Source organism: Erinaceus europaeus, chromosome 7 (genome assembly GCF_950295315.1).
Source record: "Erinaceus europaeus chromosome 7, mEriEur2.1, whole genome shotgun sequence".
Taxonomy (NCBI): Eukaryota; Metazoa; Chordata; class Mammalia; order Eulipotyphla; family Erinaceidae; genus Erinaceus; species Erinaceus europaeus.
In genome coordinates this window covers 41031052-41050818 of record NC_080168.1, presented here as the reverse complement: position 1 = coordinate 41050818, position 19767 = coordinate 41031052, and the positions used below count along the sequence as shown (strand labels likewise).

Below are 19767 nucleotides of genomic sequence, written 5' to 3'. Positions count from 1 at the left end.
GAAAGAAAGAAAGAAAGAAAGAAAGAAAGAAAGAAAGAAAGAAAGAGAGAGAAGAACAGGCATTGGATGGTAGTGCAGTGGGTTAAGCACATATGGCACAAAGTGCAAAGACTGGTGTAAGGATCCTGGTTTGAGACCCTGGCTCCCCAACTGCAGGGGAGTCACTTCACAGGTGGTGAAGCAGGTCTCTCCCCCTCTCTGTCTTCCCCTCCTCTCTCCATTTCTCTCTGTCCTATCCAACAATGATGGCATCAATAACTACAACAATAAGACAACAAGGGGAACAATAAGGAATAAATAAATAAATATAAAAAATTTTAAAGAAAGAAAGAGGGGAGAAGGAAGGAAGGAAAGAGAAAAGAAAGAAGCTATAAAAAGATGATGATAATTTTATAAAAGAATTAAATACTTTATTCAAAGAGTCTTTGAGTTGATGATGCTCTTATGCCTAGATGAATTGTTTGCCTCGAAACTAGAAGAGTAAGGGAAGATTCAAAGTAACAGAATAAGCCTCCAAGGCTGAGGGTGTTTTAGTCAACAGCTTGAAAAGCCAAAGGAAGAAATGAAAGATGGTTCAAAAATACTTCCTGGGTCAGGAAATATGCACTGGTAGTATATCAGGCTTGTATGTGCAAGGTCCCAGAGGTCCCAGGTTCAGTCCTTAGAACCACACCATGCCAAAAGTGAAAAGTTTTCTGATTTTTATCTCTCTCTCATGAAAATTAATTATTATGACTAGGGAAATTCTCAGTGTTAGAGCACAGGACTTGCATACCTGATGCCCCAGAAGTCCAAGATTCAGTTACAGCACCATCATAAGCCAGAAGTAAACAGCACTCTAATTTCTCTTCTCTCTCTCCATATCTCTCTCTCCATCTCTCTCTCTCTCTCACACACACACACACACACAGAACAGTGAAATAGCTCACTTGGACACTGTGCTGCTTTGCCATGTGATTTGAGCTCAGTCCCCCTCTACGCTAAAGGAAACTTCAGTACTGTAGTCTCTCTCTCTCTCTCTCTCTCTCTCTCTCTCTCTAACTCTGTCTCAATCTAAAAAAAATATAAATCCTTAATAATCAATCTGAAAAGTAAAATAAAACATATTTTCCCCAACTCTTTTCCTGGCTAATACTAAAGGACTGGCTTGTTTTCCCAACAAAGAGGCAGAAAGAGACACCAGAGCATTGTTAAAGCAGAGGGTGAAGCCAGGACCACTAAAGCTTTGGATATACAGATCTGGTGCCCTACAGCTATACAATCTCCCTGTCCCCTGAAATATTTGCTTTGAAACAACTTCCAGTCATCAGTTTACCCATACCCAATGATTTATGACTGTGACAGAAACAATCATCATGGGAGTCGTGCAGTAGCCCAGCGGGTTAAGTGCACATGGTGCAAAGTGCAAGGACTGGCCCAAGGATCCTGGTTTGAGCCCCCTGCTCCTCACCTGCAGGGGAGTTGCTGCACAAATGGTGAAGCAGGTCTGTGGGTGTCTGCCTTTCTCTCCCCCTTCTCTGTCTTCCCCTCCTCTCTCCAATTCTCTCTGTCCTATCCAACAATGACGACATCAATAACTACAACAATAAAACAACAAGGGCAACAAAAGGGAATAAATAATAAATATATTTTAAAAAATAAAAAAATAAACAATGATCCACCATTAGGAGTAGGTATAATGACTGGTTCACTTTTACACACTCCTTGGGTGATTGTGACTCACATCCCATTTCCCTTGTCCCATAAGTACTTACTCTGCTTAGATTCATCTTTCTTCTACCTCACTAGTCAAAATGAACTATCATTTTAATTTTTTTCTTTTCATTCATTTATTGGATAGAGGCAGAGAGAAACTAAGAGGGAAGGGAAAGACAGAGAGAAAAAGAAACACTTGACAGCACTGCTTCACTGTTTGTAAAGCTTCCCACCTCTGCAACCTGAACATGGGGACCAGAACTTTCAACCCGAGTCCTTGTGCGCTATAGTGTTCACTCTATGGGGGTGTGCCGACTACTCAGTCCCCAAAATAAGTTTCAATTCTAGAAGTAACCCAGAAGGTGAACTGCTAATCCTCGCCCCCCCAAAAAAAAAAGTCGACAAATGACATCAGTTTTGGCAAGTGGGTTTACTGAGGGTACCCCCACTCCATACCTCTCCTTAGAAAAAAAGTCTACTATTTGGGAAGGTGATCTCTGTTTTATTTCTTCTGGGTATGAGTTCTGGAGAGGTGTGTTCCACCTTCTCACACCTCCCTTAAGCAAGTCACAGCCCTGATTTTTCTTATGAAATTAAACGTCTGTTATTCCTATAAAATTAATACTAGTGGCTATTTCTGGATACATGAACATGTGAGTATTTCATTAGATATTCTTTTGAGTTGCTGTATAGTAATAATTAATTATAATAAGGTGATTTATTACTTGGAAAAGGCCTAAAAATGATTACTAGGTGAGATTTATGTTATGCTGCATTTTAGAAAACACTTCAAATGTGGTTTAAATACCATCCCCATGAACCACAAGGAAAAAAACTTGCGGCCCAATTACCACCCTCTGGTTACCAAAAACTCACTGAGAAGGGTCAGAACCTTAATTAAGTCTATTTGGCAACTGAGCAACTTCAAGTCTTGAATGCCTTTATGGAAAGAAAGGGAAAAAAAGCTGTAAAAAGATGATAGTGGGAATTAAATAAAAGAAGTAAATACCTTATTCACAGAGTCTTTGAATTGATGATGCTCTTATGCCTAGTTCGAAATTGCCTTACCTTGCAAGTTCAAAGCTGAGGATAAATCAGAGACCAAGTCAGCTTCCTGTTCCACACCACATATCATACGTGAATGATTAAAAGGAGATGTAATTTTAAAATATTAATCCCTAAACTCCCTCCAGTCCAACATAACACAATGAAATACATGCTCTGATAACATGAAACAGAAAAATAGCATGCATTCCCAGCAGCTGAGCTCTGTCCTTATCTAACTTTGTTTTCCTTTCCACAGAGTCACAAAACCCACATGAGGCAGAAACGAATGGGTTTTGTATAACCCTGGCCTGCTCCTAAAGCCTAATTATTTGTTCTCAGAAATTCAAACCACTTCACTATACTTAAGCAGGCCAGAAAGTTTGCAGGTAGAATGGAGCCAAAGAGCCTGGTTTGCTTGTGAGAGCCAAAACACGAGTCGACCCATTTGAGCTGACTAGACACATAGGCAAAAGAAAATAGAAAAAAAAATTATATACGTGTGTGTACGTGTTGGTCGGTGTTGTGTTTGTGAATAAGGTCACTGGGGCTGACGGAGTCAGGACAGAGTATTTTCACTGGCTTCTCTTCCCCTTGGCTCATTGCTGCTGTGGGAGGCTGAGCAACAGTACTAGATCCTGAGCTGTTTGCCTCCTTTCTTTCTTGACAAGCAGGTAGACAATCTGCAGGATTACTTCTGCAGCTGATGATTCCTGAGTAGGCCCCTGAGCCCCACTTAAAGCAGCCTTCCTCTCAACCCAAATGTGTATTCAAGATTTTGAGTAGCATTTGAGGCCAAGAGGGAAAGCCATTGCTGTTTGAGTTAATAAATGTTTTGGCTTTCCCTTTACACTAAACAGTGCTAAACCCTGAGGAGTAAAAAAGTAAAATAAAGATATATGAAGAGTAAAACACAACCTCTACAATTTTTTAATTTAAGTGTATTACTAATGCGGTGTTGTTCCCTTTTTAAAAAGCACAATATAAATTCTCATTCCCAACACATAGATCTAAATACTGGTATACTTACAGATACAAAGCTATATATATATGGTAGATATAAATAACTCCCTCTGCTATATAAGGATTTTTTTTTCCTTAGAAAATTTCCTTTAGAAGTTTTTGCAAATGTAGGTCAGGCCTTGAATAAAGTAAAATGGAGCAGACTTGACCTTCAGGGCTTCTCAACATTCCTGCAGCATCCCTGCCCTTTCAGAATCCATTCCACTCACAATGACCTGGACTGCCCAAGGTCCTTCACTGTGCCCCTTCACTGGAGAGTCCACTGTTATTTTTGCAAGTTTTCTTTATTTTTCCCCAATACCCCTCTCCAGACTACACAATGCTCTAAGTGTGTATTCTCAGAGAACACTTGTTTTGCTAAATTACCAACAGACACTGTGGCATGTTGTTTAAAAGCAGTAGTCCTTTGATGAGTTAGACAATGGCACTGAATCTGGCTCAAATATTTACCCATTCTGTATTCTTATCAGCTTGCTTAGCTTTTTGTTGCAAGTTCCTTTCAGGTTGGATTGGATAGAGAAGAATGGAGGCTAATCCTGTATGTCACCTAATCTATGATGCCTCCTGTTGTCCATCTAGCCAAGCTTTTACAAGCAACTACAAAAAAAAAGAGTGCTCTAAACTCTATAAGACACCTATTGTGATTATCATACATCCCAATGTTAGGGTGGAAAAAATGACATCATAAAAGTGATTATGCATGGAGCCAGACAGTGGCACACCTAGTTGAGCATACAGGTTACCAGGAGCAAGGACCCAAGTTCAAGCCCTCAGTTCCCACCTGCAGGGGGAAACTTCAAGAGTAGTGAAGCAGGGCTGCAAGTATCTTTCTTGCTCTCTCCTTCTCTACCTCCCCATTACCTCTCAGTTTCTGTCTTTATCCAAAAAAAAGAATGAATTAATAAATAAATAAAATGTAAGTTATCATGTAGCAAGGGAGGTGGTTTGGTGAGTAGAACAAAATTCAATGTCCCAAGGTTGATCTCTAACATTGTATGTGCCAGAGTGATGGACTGGTTCTCCCTTTTCCCACCTTTACTTCCCAATATATACATTCATTTAGAAAGTAAAAAGTAAATATTTTAAAATATGCTAAAAGCAATAGCATTAGGGCCTAAATAGAATTCAATGGGGATAGAGTGCTTGCCTTACCAAGCATGAGGCTGTGAGTTCAATCCCCAGCACCCTCTTCTTCTTCTTCTAGCGTTTGCCCTTCTTCCATAGCCAGTCAACAGCGTCAGGTTGAAAGCTGTCAGGAGCTGCTTGTTGCTGGCTTTGAAAGTGACTGGGATCCATGTGGATTCAGTCGGCTAGGAAGGATCGTCAGTTTCCCCAATGAATGGGTACTCACGGGATGCACCACGAGAAGGTCGATCCAATGCATCCCAGCACCCCCAAGAGAATGTCACAAACAGTATCATGAACAGCATCAAAGGGAACTTCATGGAAAGTGAAGCAGTGCTAGCGTATCTATCTATCTATCTATCTATCTATCTATCTATCTATCATCTAATAATACAGAATGAAAAAAAAACTAATTAATTAGTGATATTCATTTAGCTACTTGATGGTATTACATATACTCCCCAGTGTTGCAGTAAGAAAAATACTACAGTCTGAACATCATAAGAATATTCCAAGTATTTGCAGCTATTAAGAACAATGAACCCAGGGAGTTGGGCTGTAGCTCAGCGGGTTAAGCGCAGGTGGCACAAAGCACAAGGACCGGCATAAGGATCCCGGTTCGAACCCCGGCTCCCCACCTGCAGGGGAGTCGCTTCACAGGTGGTGAAGCAGGTCTGCAGGTGTCTATCTTTCTCTCCTCCTCTCTGTCTTTCCCTCCTCTCTCCATTTCTCTTTGTCCTATCCAACAACGACAACAACAATAATAACTACAATAATAAAAAAACAAGGGCAACAAAAGGGAATAAATTAAATAAATTTTAAAAAAATTAAAAAAATAATAAAAAAATAAAAAATAAAAGAACAATGAACCCACCTTCTCTGACCCATCTTGGATGGAGCTAGAAAAATTATGTTAAGTGAGCTAACTCAGAAAGATAAAGACAAGTATGGGATGATCCCACTCATAATGCATTGGATCGACCTTCTCGTGGTGCATCCCGTGAGTACCCATTCATTGGGAAAACTTCCTAGCCGACTGAATCCACATGGATCCCAGTCACTTTCAAAGCCAGCAACAAGCAGCTCCTGACAGCTTTCAACCTGACACTGTTGTCACTGTTGTCTAGAAGGGCAAATGCTAGAAGAAGAAGAACAGAAGCTGAGAAGAAGAACAGAAAGGGAAATTCAAATCAGGAGTTGATTGAATTTGGAGTAGAGAACCAAAGAAAAAACCCTGGTTGGAGTGTGAGGGTGAATGTTCAGCTTCATGGGGCGGGGGGTGGAGGGGGAGAGATGTAGGGGGGATGGGACACAGTCTTTTGGTGGTGGGAATGGTATTTATGTAAACTCCTATCAATTTGCAGTCATATAAATCACTATTTAATATTAGAGGGGAAAATTGATTGAATATCTCAAACTTTTTAAAACACAGATTGAGTCTTTTTAATACATAGGCTGAGTCTTTGATATGTTGACTCTCTTAAAAGCTTAGTCCAGGGAGAACAGAAGCAACTGGTGGCATAGCTATATGCAAACAATGTCAAAGGACATGAAATATGGTGAGGGTGTGTATGATACAGCAAATCCTAACGAAGGGATTCTTCAAAGTTAACCCAATTGCCAAATAATGTGATTATTGCAATAACTATCTATTGTCTTCTTAAATCCTAAGACAAGAGGAATCTCCTGCTTCGTCTATAGAGCCTATGTTTCTCTTAATCCTGGATCCTCTGGGGTGGGGCTCACTTCCCTGCATGCTTCTCTCAAGTCAGGCCAAATGATATTGCATCCGCTGATTCCAACCTAATCAACAAGTACCATCTCAGCATGCTTCACCTCAGACTGTGTACAGAGACATCAGGCATGGATTGCCAAACCTTCACCCTCATTACTTGGGTGAGACCTTTTCTTTCATGGTAGTCTCTAATTCCATTCCAGGAAGTTCACTTCCGAACAAAGTCCCAAACCCTAGATATAGGCCAGGTCCCATAAGAGCATATGTTCACATGTATCTATAAATTAGGGCAAACATATACCTGAAAGCAAAAATAAACAATAGTCTTTAGTGAGTCAGTATCAAGTTCATAATGAAATAGTGTCCACTTAGACTTAGCTACCCTCCTCACCTACTTCTTTTTTTTAATATTTATTTATTCCCTTTTGTTGCCCTTGTTGTAGTTGTTGTTATTGATGTTGTCCTTGTTGGATAGGACAGAGAGAAATGGAGAGAGGAGGGGAAGGCAGAGAGTGGGAGAGAAAGACAGACACCTGCAGACCTGCTTCACCGCCTTTGAAGCGACTTCCCTACAGGTGGGGAGCCAGGGGCTCGAACCAGGATCCTGATGTCGGTCCTTGTGCTTTGCGCCACATGCACTTAACCTGCTGCGCTACCGCCCGACTCCCCTCACCTACTTCTTATTACAGTTCTCTCACTCACTCCAAAGCTAACCTTAGCAAAGCAAGGACTGCAAAAGCTGAATAAGGGCAAGAGACTGGCATACTTTAACGATGACTCTTTAGTCACTATCAGGCCATTCCACCAGCTGGGGCCCTAATCGGGGAGTACTGAGTCTCCCAAACAGACTTGATAGGCCTAGACCTCAAATAAATCCCTCTCTCCATTGTTACCGGTAATCTCTATCAAGAACAACAAAATAGACCTCTTTGTGGTTCCCCTTAGGACCTTGCCCTCAACCTGAATCAACAATGGTAGAGAATGTTCCATCCTCCAAAGGGAGGATGGACAACACATTCTATGCTACACCTGAGGAAGATGGGTCGATACTGGGGCAGCATGGAATGTTCCTACTCATGACCACAGAATGTGAGCTCAGATCTAGAGGGATGTAGAGGTCACAGGCTCCAAAGCTAATTATGGGCCCCAGATCACATCAAATTGATGGGGTTTACAGTAATATTTATACCCCTTTCCCATATTGGGGAGCTACTCTCTTCCCTGATCCAGCTTTCTGGTCCTTTTCCCAGCCATGACATCATCTCCCCAGACAATAATTAGGATTCACCTGCATATCAGATTTCAGGCTCAGGCAAAACCAAAACAAAACACTAGTATAGCTACAGGCCCTTTAAAATACTAAAATATACCTACTAGCTATCTACCAAATGGAGGACCCCCCCAACACTTCACCTGCACTATTTCAGCCTTTAGATCCATAATTGTCCAACAGTTTGTTTGGCTTTGTATATTAACTCTCTTTTCAGCCACCAGGTTCCAGATGCTAGCATGATGCAACCAGACTTCCCTGGACAGACAGCCCCATCAATGCGCCTTGGAGCTCTGCTTCCCCATAGCCCTTCCCCACTAGGGAAAGAGAGAGACAGGGTTGGAGTATGGATCGACCTGTCAATGCCCATGTTCAGCAGGGAAACAATTACAGAAGCCAGACCTTCAACCTTCTGCATCCCACAATGACTTTGGGTCCATACTCCCAGAGGATTAAAGAGTAGGAAAGCTATCAGGGGAGGGGTTGGTATACGGAGGTCTGGTGGTGGGAACTGTGTGAAGTTGTACCCCTCTTATCCTATGGTTTAGTCAGTGTTTACTTTTTATAAATAAAAAATTGAAAAAAAAGAATATTCCAGGTATTAACTAAGATATATAAGATATGATACTTAACACAAGTTAAACAAATATTAATCAATATTATCAATGGTTTACCCCTTCCAGATTATATACAACATTGTAGGAGACATTCTTTAAATGCAGTACCTTACAATGCAATACAAATTATTCATCTCATGGAGCCAGATGGTGGCACACCTGGTTGAGCACACATGTTACAATGTTCAAGGACCAGAGTTCAAGTCCCCAGTCCACACCTGCAGGGTGAAAGCTTTTAGAATGGGGAAGCACTGTTGCAGGTGTCTCTCTGCCTCTCTTCCTCTCTATCAGCCCCTAAGCTCTCTCGGTTTCTGGCTGTCTCTAGCTAATAAATAGGTAAAGACAATTTTAAAAATAAAAAATGAAATTATTCATCTCCCCATTAAATATGTCTATAAAACACTCTCATTTCCTCTCATCACCACTACCCCTCCTCCTCCATCATGCACCAGGGCCCCAAATTGTACTTATTTGTCAACAACTATACTGTACCACCACCACCACTACCACGCACACACACGCATGCACATAAATACACAGTGATTAGGGTGGGGGGAATGCAATACAGAGAGATACTAGAGAAAGGAATTGGGGGCTTGGAGCTGATGGAAACATACCTAATGGGAGGCTTGGACTTTTCAGTGACCTTATTCAGTTTACACATTTTGCAAGTTATTTGTAGGATTGTTCCTACTCAAAACCTAGTGACATAAATTTGGAATCAGAACTTTTATCACAGTTTAGACTTATACCTATATTAAACAATCAGTTTTTTCAAAGGCTTTCATAATTCAGCTTTTCATGAAGCTGAAGTTTATGACCTATCCCTCTCCCCCTACTTCACACTCAGAATATCACTTTCCTGACTTACTGACTTGCCTATACTCTTTAAATTTGAAAGTTTATTCCAAGCATCTATGGTTACTTATCCTCAGTATTCTAACATCTGTCATTTGATGTGCTAAGGTGAAGGAAAAAAAAAAAAGGTACAAAGACAAGACAGGAAAGAACATCTCTTTAACACCAGGTAACATAATTATCTTTCCAATGAGTGACATTATAGGACAGGAATATTTCATCAAGTACTCCAAATGACAGTGAAGTCCTATGTTTAGAAATCTCATCTTGTCACCCATATGTTAAATCTAACAAAGAAAATTTCAAGATCTCACTTATCTGAAAGTTGGATATGATGTACATAACAAATGCAATACCCATAGAATGTGCTGTGAAGCACCATTCCTTCATACGTCTTCAGTTTAGCCTGATCACTTGTTTAAGCCAGCATGCCTGTGTGCTAAGTAGTGTTCTGCCAATGCTGACGTGATTGACTAATGGCCTGACTTCTAGCACAACAGTTGGCAGTATGTTGCCACAATTGCATAACTTCACAAAAGCTTTCATCTCTATCTTGCCAAAAATGTAGAAAGTCTATTTATAACCTATCAACTATTTTCAGTGAGTCAGTCCTCCCCCCCCTACAATCTGTTGCATGAACAATAATGCTATGATCTAAACTGGTTAATGAGATAAACTAAAATCCCTTCATATATATTTATTAAAGATAGGTGAAATAGTTCCTTTAGGCACAAGCCTGAGTGATAGGCAGTGAGAGTCACCAGCTCAGGCAGAATGCAGGGATGGCACATAATAAAAGACAGTTACTCCATTTTGCAGTCCCAGGTTGGATAGTCGGGTAGTGGCACACTTGGTTAAGTGCACACACTATGATGGGCGAGGACTGGGGTTTGAGCCCTCACTCCCCTCCTGCAGGGGATAGCAGCATGAGCAGTGAAACAAGTACTGCAGTTGTCCCTTTGTCTCTTTCCCTCTCTATCTCCCCCTCTCCTCTCAAATTCTACCCTATCAAATAAAGAGGGGAAAAAAAAGAAAAAGAAAAGCCCACCAGGCACTAAGCTCCAAGATAGCCCTGGTAGAAAAGAAGAGGGGAGGGGAGGAGAATGGGAGGACCCTCAGGCTGGAATTATACTCCCCTGGTACTCAGTACTCCCCTCTGGCATACCATTCCTTTCAAGTATCCATATAGAGTGTTTATTTACATTATAATTATTCTTATTGAGCAATAGAATTCCATAAAGGTAGAAATTATATTCATCTTGGTACATTCCTTTCCCATCCCTCCCCCTGCCCCCGCTCTTTACACTTGGTAGAAGCTTGAATTGCACAATATTTTATGTCTGTAGACATCAGCAACTGAATTGTCATCCAGAAAAATACCACTCAAGTCAAAGTTTTTTTTAAATTTTTTATTTTATTTATAAAAAGGAAACCCTGAGAAAAAGCATAAGATAAGAGGGGTACACCACACAATTCCCACCACCAGAACTCCCTTGATAGCTTTCCTATTCTTTAACCCTCTGGGAGTATGGACCCAAGGTCATTGTGTGATGCAGAAGGTTGAAGGTCTGTCTTCTGTAATTGCTTCCCTTCTGAACACGGGTGATGACAGGTCGATCCATACTCCCAGCCTGTCTCTCTCTTTCCCTAGTGAGGCAGGGTTCTGGGGAATCAGAGCTCCAAGACATATTGGTGGGGTTGTCTGTTCGGGAGGTAGTGCAACAGGTTAAGCACACATGGCGTAAAGTGCAAGGTTTGAGCCCCTGGCTCCCCACCTGCAGGGTGGTTGCCTCACAGGCTGTGAAGCAAGTCAAAGTTTCTACAGAGGCTCACTAGTGAATCCCTTTCTAAGTTTCTGGGCAGAGAACACACAAAATAGAACTACATATTATTCATCCAAACAACTTCTATTAACTCAAATACATGTTTATTTCTCTTTCCTTTTCCCTTTCTCAGTGCTAGGGCTTTGCATATGCATGATTCCAGAGCTCTCAGGTTGTCTTTTTCATTAAACTTTTAAATTTTTAGTTAGAGGGAGAGGGAGAAAGACCACAGCACAGCCCCATTCCACTATCCCTGGGGTTTTCCCAGGTGCCATGGTACTCCCACATAGCCAGGGAAAGAACCCAGGGTCTTATACAGAGAAGAGTATGGACTCTACAAAGTGGGCTGTCTCCAAGCCCCAAAGACTTATTTCTTTCTTGATGCCCAATTATTAGGGATTAAAAATGTGCTCTGAAAAGAATGTAAATTAATATAATGCATTTTTCCTGATATAGTGGATCACAAAGTACTGCTCAGGATGTCCTATATACTATAGTCCTTTAAATAAGTAATTGTGTCCTCAAGAAACAATATCCCTGTAAAACATTAACCCCCCAATAAAGAAATAATAAATAAATATGCAAATAATAATTTAAGAAACAAATCCCTGGCTGGGGAAACAGCAAAATAGCATAATGGTCATGCAGATGACTTCTATACCTGAGACTCTGAGCTTGCAGGTTCAATCCCCAGCACCACCATAAGCCAGAGCTGCACAGTGCTCTAGTGAGTGAGAGAGAGAGAGTCCTATTTACTCTGATAAGACTCAGCTCAATCAGCAAAATTATTGAAATAAGCTAGAAGTTGACACTGGGTTCAAGGAACTGGAAGGGATCGTAGAAATCATCTGATAATGTTGTCTGCAATCTCACTTTACTAAGTAGGTATAAATCCTGCACTAGCTATATATTATTGGACTAAGTTCAGAAAGCTTACCATTAGCAGAAACATGGGGAAACCAAGTATTTGAGTTCTTTAAAATATTTTTTAACTAAAAATGTTGATGTTTCACAATACAAACAAAAATTACTCTTTTTTTTTTTTTTTTGTTGTTGCTCTTAATCCAAAACTAGTCTCTTTTTGATAGGAAGGGAGATCAAATCTTTCTTGCCATGCTGTCAGAAAATTCCCAGAGTCACAGCATAATGATCTCCTCATGAAATAAAATGAGTAGTAAAAACTGAAAGAAGTTCTTCTCTCTTCTTATCTGTCCAAGTCATTCCTGGCCAAGTGGGCACCATCATAGGACAGGGAGGTCTCATCAGGAGGCCCAGACATCATTGGCACGAGGTCTCCCATCAGTGGCTTCATTCCAGGAGCTGGTCCCACAGGCACCTTCCCAGGAGGAGGGCCCATCACTGGCAACATGGGAGGGCCTCCCATATGGGATGCAGGCATCATACCACTGCAAGGATCAGGGAGACTTGGTGGAAGTGGGATCATAGCCCCTGCAGCAGGAGGAGCAGAGAATGAAGTTGGAGGAATTTTATCATGTTGAAATGCAGCAGTTGTTTTGTCAATCAGGCTCTGAGCCTGCTTTTCCATCCATTTTTAATAGTAGTTTTTCACATTCTCTTTGTGTTTTCTGCCACTGCAGTGTGTTTTTCTCACAGACGGAGAGTCACGGGTGAGGTATGTATCACAGTAATTGCAATAAAACTTAGGCATGTTCCTCTGCAGGCCATTGGAGATGCCAGTTGGTGTAACCCAGAAATATTTTTAATTGAGCTGAATCTTTAAATCCAGAATTGATCTGGATTATTGAATCTATCTCCAGAACATAGTAGACAATGCAAAAATTATAGGATCTAGAACATTTGCTCTTACAGAGTAACAAATCATTCCAGGAACATCTGGTAGACTCTGCACAAAAACCTTCTCACAGTGACAGTGTGAGAGGAGGCACAGCATCTAATTCTATTTGACTTGTGCTGATCCTACTACAAAACATTTTCACTTCCTCCTTCTTTCTAGTGGCACAGCCTTTTGTCCAGAACTTTCATACATTCTCAATTGTTCTCTCTGCTCCAAAGAGGGGTTGGATACATACTCTACCACCTGAAGAAGACGGGTCCTGAAATTGGTGCAACTTGGAATGTTTCTACTCATGACCACAGAATGCAAGTTCAGACCTACAGGGATGCAGAGGTCACATAGGCTACTATGCTGAATATGGGCCCCAGATAAGATCAAATTGATGGGGTTTACAGTCAACAATAATTATACACCTTTCCCATATTAGGGAGCTACTCTCTTTCCTCATCCAGATTTCTGGTCCTTTTTCCAGCCATGACATCATCTCCACAGACAATAATGTGGGTCCACCTGCATATTAGCTGTCAGGCTCAGGCAAAAACTAATAAAGTCATGGGCCCTTCTGAATATAAAAAAATAGAACTACTAGCTATTTCCAAAACGAAGACCCCAAAACTTCATCTGCACTATTCCAGCCTTTTGGTTCATGATTAGTCAACAATTTATATGGCTTTATATGTTAACTCTTTTTTCAGTCACCAGGTTCCGGATGCTAACATGATGCCAACCTGACTTCCCTGGGCAGACGATCTCACCAATGTGTCCTGGAGCCCCACTTCCCCAGACCTCTGCCCCACTGGGAAAAGAGAGAGACAGGCTAGGAATATGGATCGACCTGCCAATGCCCATGTTCAGTAGGGAAGCAATTACACAAACCAGACCTTCCACCTTCTGTACCCCATGACCCTGGGTCCATACTCCCAGAGGGCTAACGAATAGGAAAGGTATCAGGGGAGGGGATGAGAAATGGAGTTCTGGTGGTGGGAATTGTACCCCTTTTATCTTATGGTCTTGTCAGTATTTCCATTTTACAAGTAAAAATTTTTTTAATTTATTTTTTATTCAAAAAAGGATAAATTGACAAATCCATAGGGTAGGAGGGGGTACAACTCCACACAATTCCCACCACCCAATCTCCATATCCCACCCCCTCCCCTGATAGCTTTCCCATTCTCTATCTCTCTGGGAGCATGGACCCAGGGTCATTGTGGGTTGCAGAAGGTAGAAGGTCTGGCTTCTGTAATTGTTTCCCTCTGAACATGGGCGTTGACTGGTCGGTCCATACTCCCAGTCTGCCTCTCTCTTTCCCTAGTAGGGTGGGTCTCTGGGGAAGCAGAGCTCCAGGGCACCATGGTGGGTCTTCAGTCCAGGGAAGCCTGGCTGGCATCCTGATGGCATCTGGAACCTGGTGGCTAAAAAGAGAGTTAACATACAAAGCCAAACAAATTGTTGAACAATCATGGACCAAAAGGTTGGAATAGTGGAGAAGAAGTGTTAGGGGATACTCGCTGCAAACTCTAGTGTACTTCTGCTTTCAGGTATATATTTTGCAGTAGTTTATGGATACGTGTGAATATATGCTCTCTCTCACAGAAACTGGTATATATCTAGGTTTTGGGTCTTTGTTAGAAAGTGAACCACCTGGGATGGAATTAGAGAATACTATGTAAGGAAAGGTCTCACCCGAGTAATGAAGCTGAAGGGCTGTCATTCCACACGTAAAGTCTCTGGACACAGTCTGAGCTGAAGCTGGTAATTGTTGTGTTGATTAGGTTGCCATCGGAAGATGCAATATTATTTGATATGGATTGGGAGAGGCATACGGGAAAGTGGGCCCTATCCAAGGGTTCCAGGACTGGAGGAAGTAGGGGCTCTATAGTGGAGATGTGAGGTTCCTGCTGTCTTAGGGTTCAAAAAGACAATCGATAGTTAATATTATCATCACATTATTTGGTAATTGGGTTAACTTTGAAAAGTCCTTCTGTTAGGGTTTGCTGTACAGTACCCAGTATCTTGTATATAGCTGTGCTATTGGTTGCTTCTGATCTACTTGGTCTAGGCTTTTGAGAGAGTCTGCACATCATATACATCCTATATATTAAAAAGACTCAGTCTGTGTTTTAAAAACTTTGACACATACAATTAATGTTCCCCCTCTCATATTAATTAAATAGTGATTTATACGACTACACTTTACTAGGAGTGTACATAAACACCATTCCCACCACCAAAAGACAGTGACCCATCCCTCCCACCCACTCCCACCCCCCACTGGCCCAGGAAGCTGCATGTCTACCCCTAAATACGGGGATTTGAATTTGGTGCCATACTTACAATTTAGTCAGGTCCTGCTTTTAGTTTCCCTTTCAGATCTTCTTACTCAACTTCTGTTGATGAGTGGGATCATCCCATACTCATCTTTATCTTTCTGACTAGCTCACTTAACATAATTCCTTCTAGCTCTGTCCAAGATGGGTCAGAGAAGGTGGGTTCATTGTTCTTGATAGCTGCATAGTATCCCATTGTGTATATATACCACAGCTTTCTCAGCCACTCATCTGTTGTTGGGCACCTAGGTTGCTTCCAGGTTTTAGCTATTATGAATTGTGCTACTATGAACATAGAAGTACACACCTCTTTTTGGTTGGGTGTTACGGAGTCTTTGGGTTATAAGCCCAGGAGAGGAATTACTGGATCATATGGAAGGTCCATGTCTAGCCTTCTGAGAGTTTTCCAGACTGCTCTACACAGAGGCTGGACCAATTTACATTCCCACCAGCAATGCAAAAGGGTTCCTCTGTCCCCACAACCTCTCCAGCATTTATTGCTGCTGTCCTTTTTGATGTATGCCATTCTCACAGGGGTGAGGTGGTATCTCAAAGTTGTCTTAATTTGCATTTCTCTGACAATCAGTGACCTAGAGCAGTTTTTCATATGTTTATTAGCCTTTTGGATCTCCTCTGAGGTGAATGTTTTGTTCATATCCTCTGCCCATTTTTGGATGGGGTCATTTGCTTTATTGGTGCTAAGTTTGCTGAGCTCTTTATATATTTTGGTGATTAATTTCTTGTATGATGTATGGCATGTGAAGATCTTCTCCCATTCTGTGAGGGGTCTCTTTCTTTGTTTAATAGTTTCTTTGGATGTGCAGAAGCTTTTCAATTTGATGTAGTCCCATTGGTTTGTTTCTGCTTTAGTCTTCTTTGCAATTGGGTTTGATTCATCAAAGATGTCCTTGAGGTGTATGTGGGAAAGTGTTTTACCAATGTTTTCCTCTAAGTATTTGATTGTTTCTGATCTGACACCCAGGTCTTTGATCCATTTGGAGTTTATTTTTGTTTCTGGTGAGATAAAGTGGCTCAATTTCATTCTTCTGCATGTTACAACCCAGTTTTCCCAGCACCATTTATTAAAGAGAGTCTCCTCCTTCCGTTTAATGCTTTGGGCCCCCTTATCAAAGATTAGATGTCCATAGGTGTTGGGATTTATTTCTGGGCTTTCAATTCTGTTCCACTGCTCTGTGTGCCTATTTTTGTTCCAGTACCATGCTGTTTTGATGATGATGGCTTTATAATATAGTTTAAGGTCTGGGAGTGTGATGCCTCCATTTCTGTTTCTTTTCCTCAAGATGGTTTTGGCAATTCTAGGTGTTTTCAGGTTCCAGATAAATGACTGTAGTGTTTGTTCTATTCTCTTAAAGAAGCTTGGTGGAACTTTGATGGGTATTGCATTAAATTTGTATATGGCTCTGGGGAGAATATTCATTTTGATGATATTTATTCTTCCAATCCATGAGCATGGGATATCTTTCCATTTCTTGGTATCAGTTTCTATCTCCTTGAGTAGCGACTCATAGTTTTCAGTATACAAGTCTTTCACTTCTTTGGTCAACTTTATTCCTATTTACTTGATTGATTTTGCTGAAACAGTAAATGGGAGTGATTTCTGGATGTCTTCTTCTTCAGATTTAGTGTTTGCATAAAGAAATGCCACTGATTTTGGTACATTGATTTTTAGCGTGATACCTTGCTATATTGCCTAATAACTTCCAGTAGTTTTCTGCTGGATTCTTTAGGTTTTTCTATGTATAGTATCATATCATCTGCAAATAGTGAGAGCTTGACTTCTTCCCTTCCAATCTGTATTCCTTTGATTTCTTTCTCTTGCCTGATTGCTATGGCAAGAACTTCCAATACTATGTTGAAGAGTAATGGTGACAGTGGACAGCCAGTCTCGTCCCTGATCTGAGGGGGAATACTTTCAGCTTCTGTCCATTGAGTATGATGTTGGCTGTAGGTTTGCTATATATAGATTCTGCTATCTTGAGGAATTTCCCATCTATTCCCATTTTTTGTAGAGTTTTGAGCATGAATGGGTGTTGGATTTGGTTAAAGGCTTTCTCTGCATCTATTGAGATAATCATGTGGTTGTTGGCTTTGCTTTTATTGATGTGGTGAATGACATTGATTGACCTATGGATGCTGAACCAGCCTTGCATTCCTGGGATGAATCCTACTTGGTGGTGATGAACAATCTTTTGATATGCTGCTGTATCCGGTTGGCCAAGATCTTGTTTAATATTTTGGCATCTATGTTCATCAGAGATATTGGTCTGTAGTTTTCCTTTTTTGTTCTGTCCCTATCAGCTTTTGGTATCAGGGTGATGTTGGCTTCATAGAAGGTGGAAGGGAGTATTCCTGTTTCTTCAATCTTATGGAAAAGCTTAAGAAGTATGGGTACTGTTTCCTGAACGTTTTATAGAATTCGTTTGTGAAGCCGTCTGGTCCAGGACTTTTGTTGTTGGGGAGATTCTTAATAACAGTTTCAATTTCTTTGTCTGTGATTGTTGCATGTAGATTTTGTAGTTCTTCTTGGTTCAGTTTTGGAAGGGCATATGTTTCTAGGAATTTTTCCATTTCTTCCAGATTCTCTAGCTTGGTGGCATATAGTTCTTCATAGAAGTTTTGCATGATTCTCTGGATTTCCGTGGTGTCAGTTGTGATATCTCCTCCATCATTTACAATTCTATTAATTTGAGTCTTCTTTCTTTTTTGTTTGGTGAGCCTGGCTAGGGGTGTCAATTTTGCTTAATCTTTCAAAGAACCAACATTTGGCTTCATTGATCTTTTGGATGGTTCTCTTATTTTTGATGTAGTTTATTTCTGCTCTAATTTTAGTGATTTCTGTCCTTCTGGTTGCTTTAGGGTTCCTTTGTTCCTCTTCCTCTAAGTCCTTGAGGTGTGCAGTAAGGTCGTTCATTTGAGCTTTTTCTTGTTGTTTAATATGTGATTGTATGGCTATAATTTTCCCTCTCAGTACTGCTTTAGCTGTGTCCCAAATATTTTGATAGCTTGTGTCTTCATTTTCATTTGTTTCCAGGAACATTTGAATTTCCTGCTTGAGTGACTCTCTGACCCAGTGGTTAAGGAGTATGTTGTTTAGTTTCCAAATTCTGTGACTTTTAATAATTTTCTGTTTGTTGTTAAATGTTAGTTTTACTCCACTGTGGTCTGAGAAGATACTTGGGATGATTTCAATGCCCTTGAATTTATTGATGCTGCCTTTGTGGCCTAACATGTGGTCTATCCTTGAGTATGTGTTATGTGGATTTGAAAAGAATGTGTATTCCAGTTTTGGGGGGTGAAGGACTCTGAAAATGTCCAAGAGGTCTAGTCTGTCAATCTCTTCATTAATTCTCTTGTGTCTTTGTTGATTCTCTGCTTTGTTGATCTGTCTAAGTGTGAGTGGGGTATTGAAGTCTCCCACTATTATTGTATTACTATTGATGTATTTTTGAAATCCTTTCAGTAAGTGCTTGATGTATTTAGATCGTTGCATAGATGTTAATAATTGTTAAGTCTTCTTGGCTGATTGATCCTCTAATCATTACGTAATGTCCTTGCCTATCTTTTATTACTTTATTTAATTGAAAATCTATTGTGTCTGAGATGAGTGAAAATCTATTGTGTCTGAGATGAGAATGGCTGTTTCTGCCTTTTTTGTTGTCTGTTAGCCTGTATGATAGTTTTCCATCCTTTCACTTTAAGTCTGTGTTTCACTTTAAGTTTATGACAGATGGGATTCTTGCAAGCAGCATATTGTTGAGTTATGTTTTCTGATCCATCCCCCAACTCTGTGCCTTTTGATGGGTGAGTTTTAGCCATTGACATCTATTGATATTATGGATTTAATGTATTGTAGTGCCATTTTTCAAAAAAAAAAAAATTGCTGATATGTTGCAAGTACTATAGTGATGTTCTTGTTTATAAGAAGTCTTTTAGAACCTCTTTCAGGGCTGGTTTGGTGATGGTTGCCTCCTTTAACTGTTGTTTGTCTAAGAAGGTTTTGATCCCTCCATCTAGTTTGAATGAAAGACTAGCAGGATATATTATCCTTGGTTGAAACCCTTTTATCATTCAGGGCTCGATAGATATCTTGCCATTCTCTTCTGGCTTTTAGAGTTTGAGTGGAGAGGTCTGCAGATAATCTTATGGGTTTTCCCCTGTATGTGACTTTTTGTTTCTCTCTTGCAGCATTTAGGATCCTTTCTTTATCCTTACTCCTTCTCATTGTGACTATGATGTGTCTTCGGGTCTGGGTTGATTCTGTTTGGAACTCTCTGGGCCTCTTGAATCTTGATGTCCTTTCTGTTATTCAGGTCTGAGAAGTTTTCTTCTATCATTTCCTCTAGAATGTTTGCTTCCACTTCCTCTCTTTCTTCCTGTGGCAGGCCAATTATGCGAATGTTACTTCTTTTGAGA

The 19767-nt window shown here is 40.7% G+C and overlaps 1 pseudogene; it reads right to left on the bottom strand.

Moving 5' to 3' along the window:
- Nucleotides 1–12345: 12345 nt before the first annotated feature.
- On the bottom strand, nucleotides 12346–12872 carry LOC103117819 (U1 small nuclear ribonucleoprotein C-like; annotated as a pseudogene).
- Between the last annotated feature and the right edge of the window lie 6895 nt (nucleotides 12873–19767).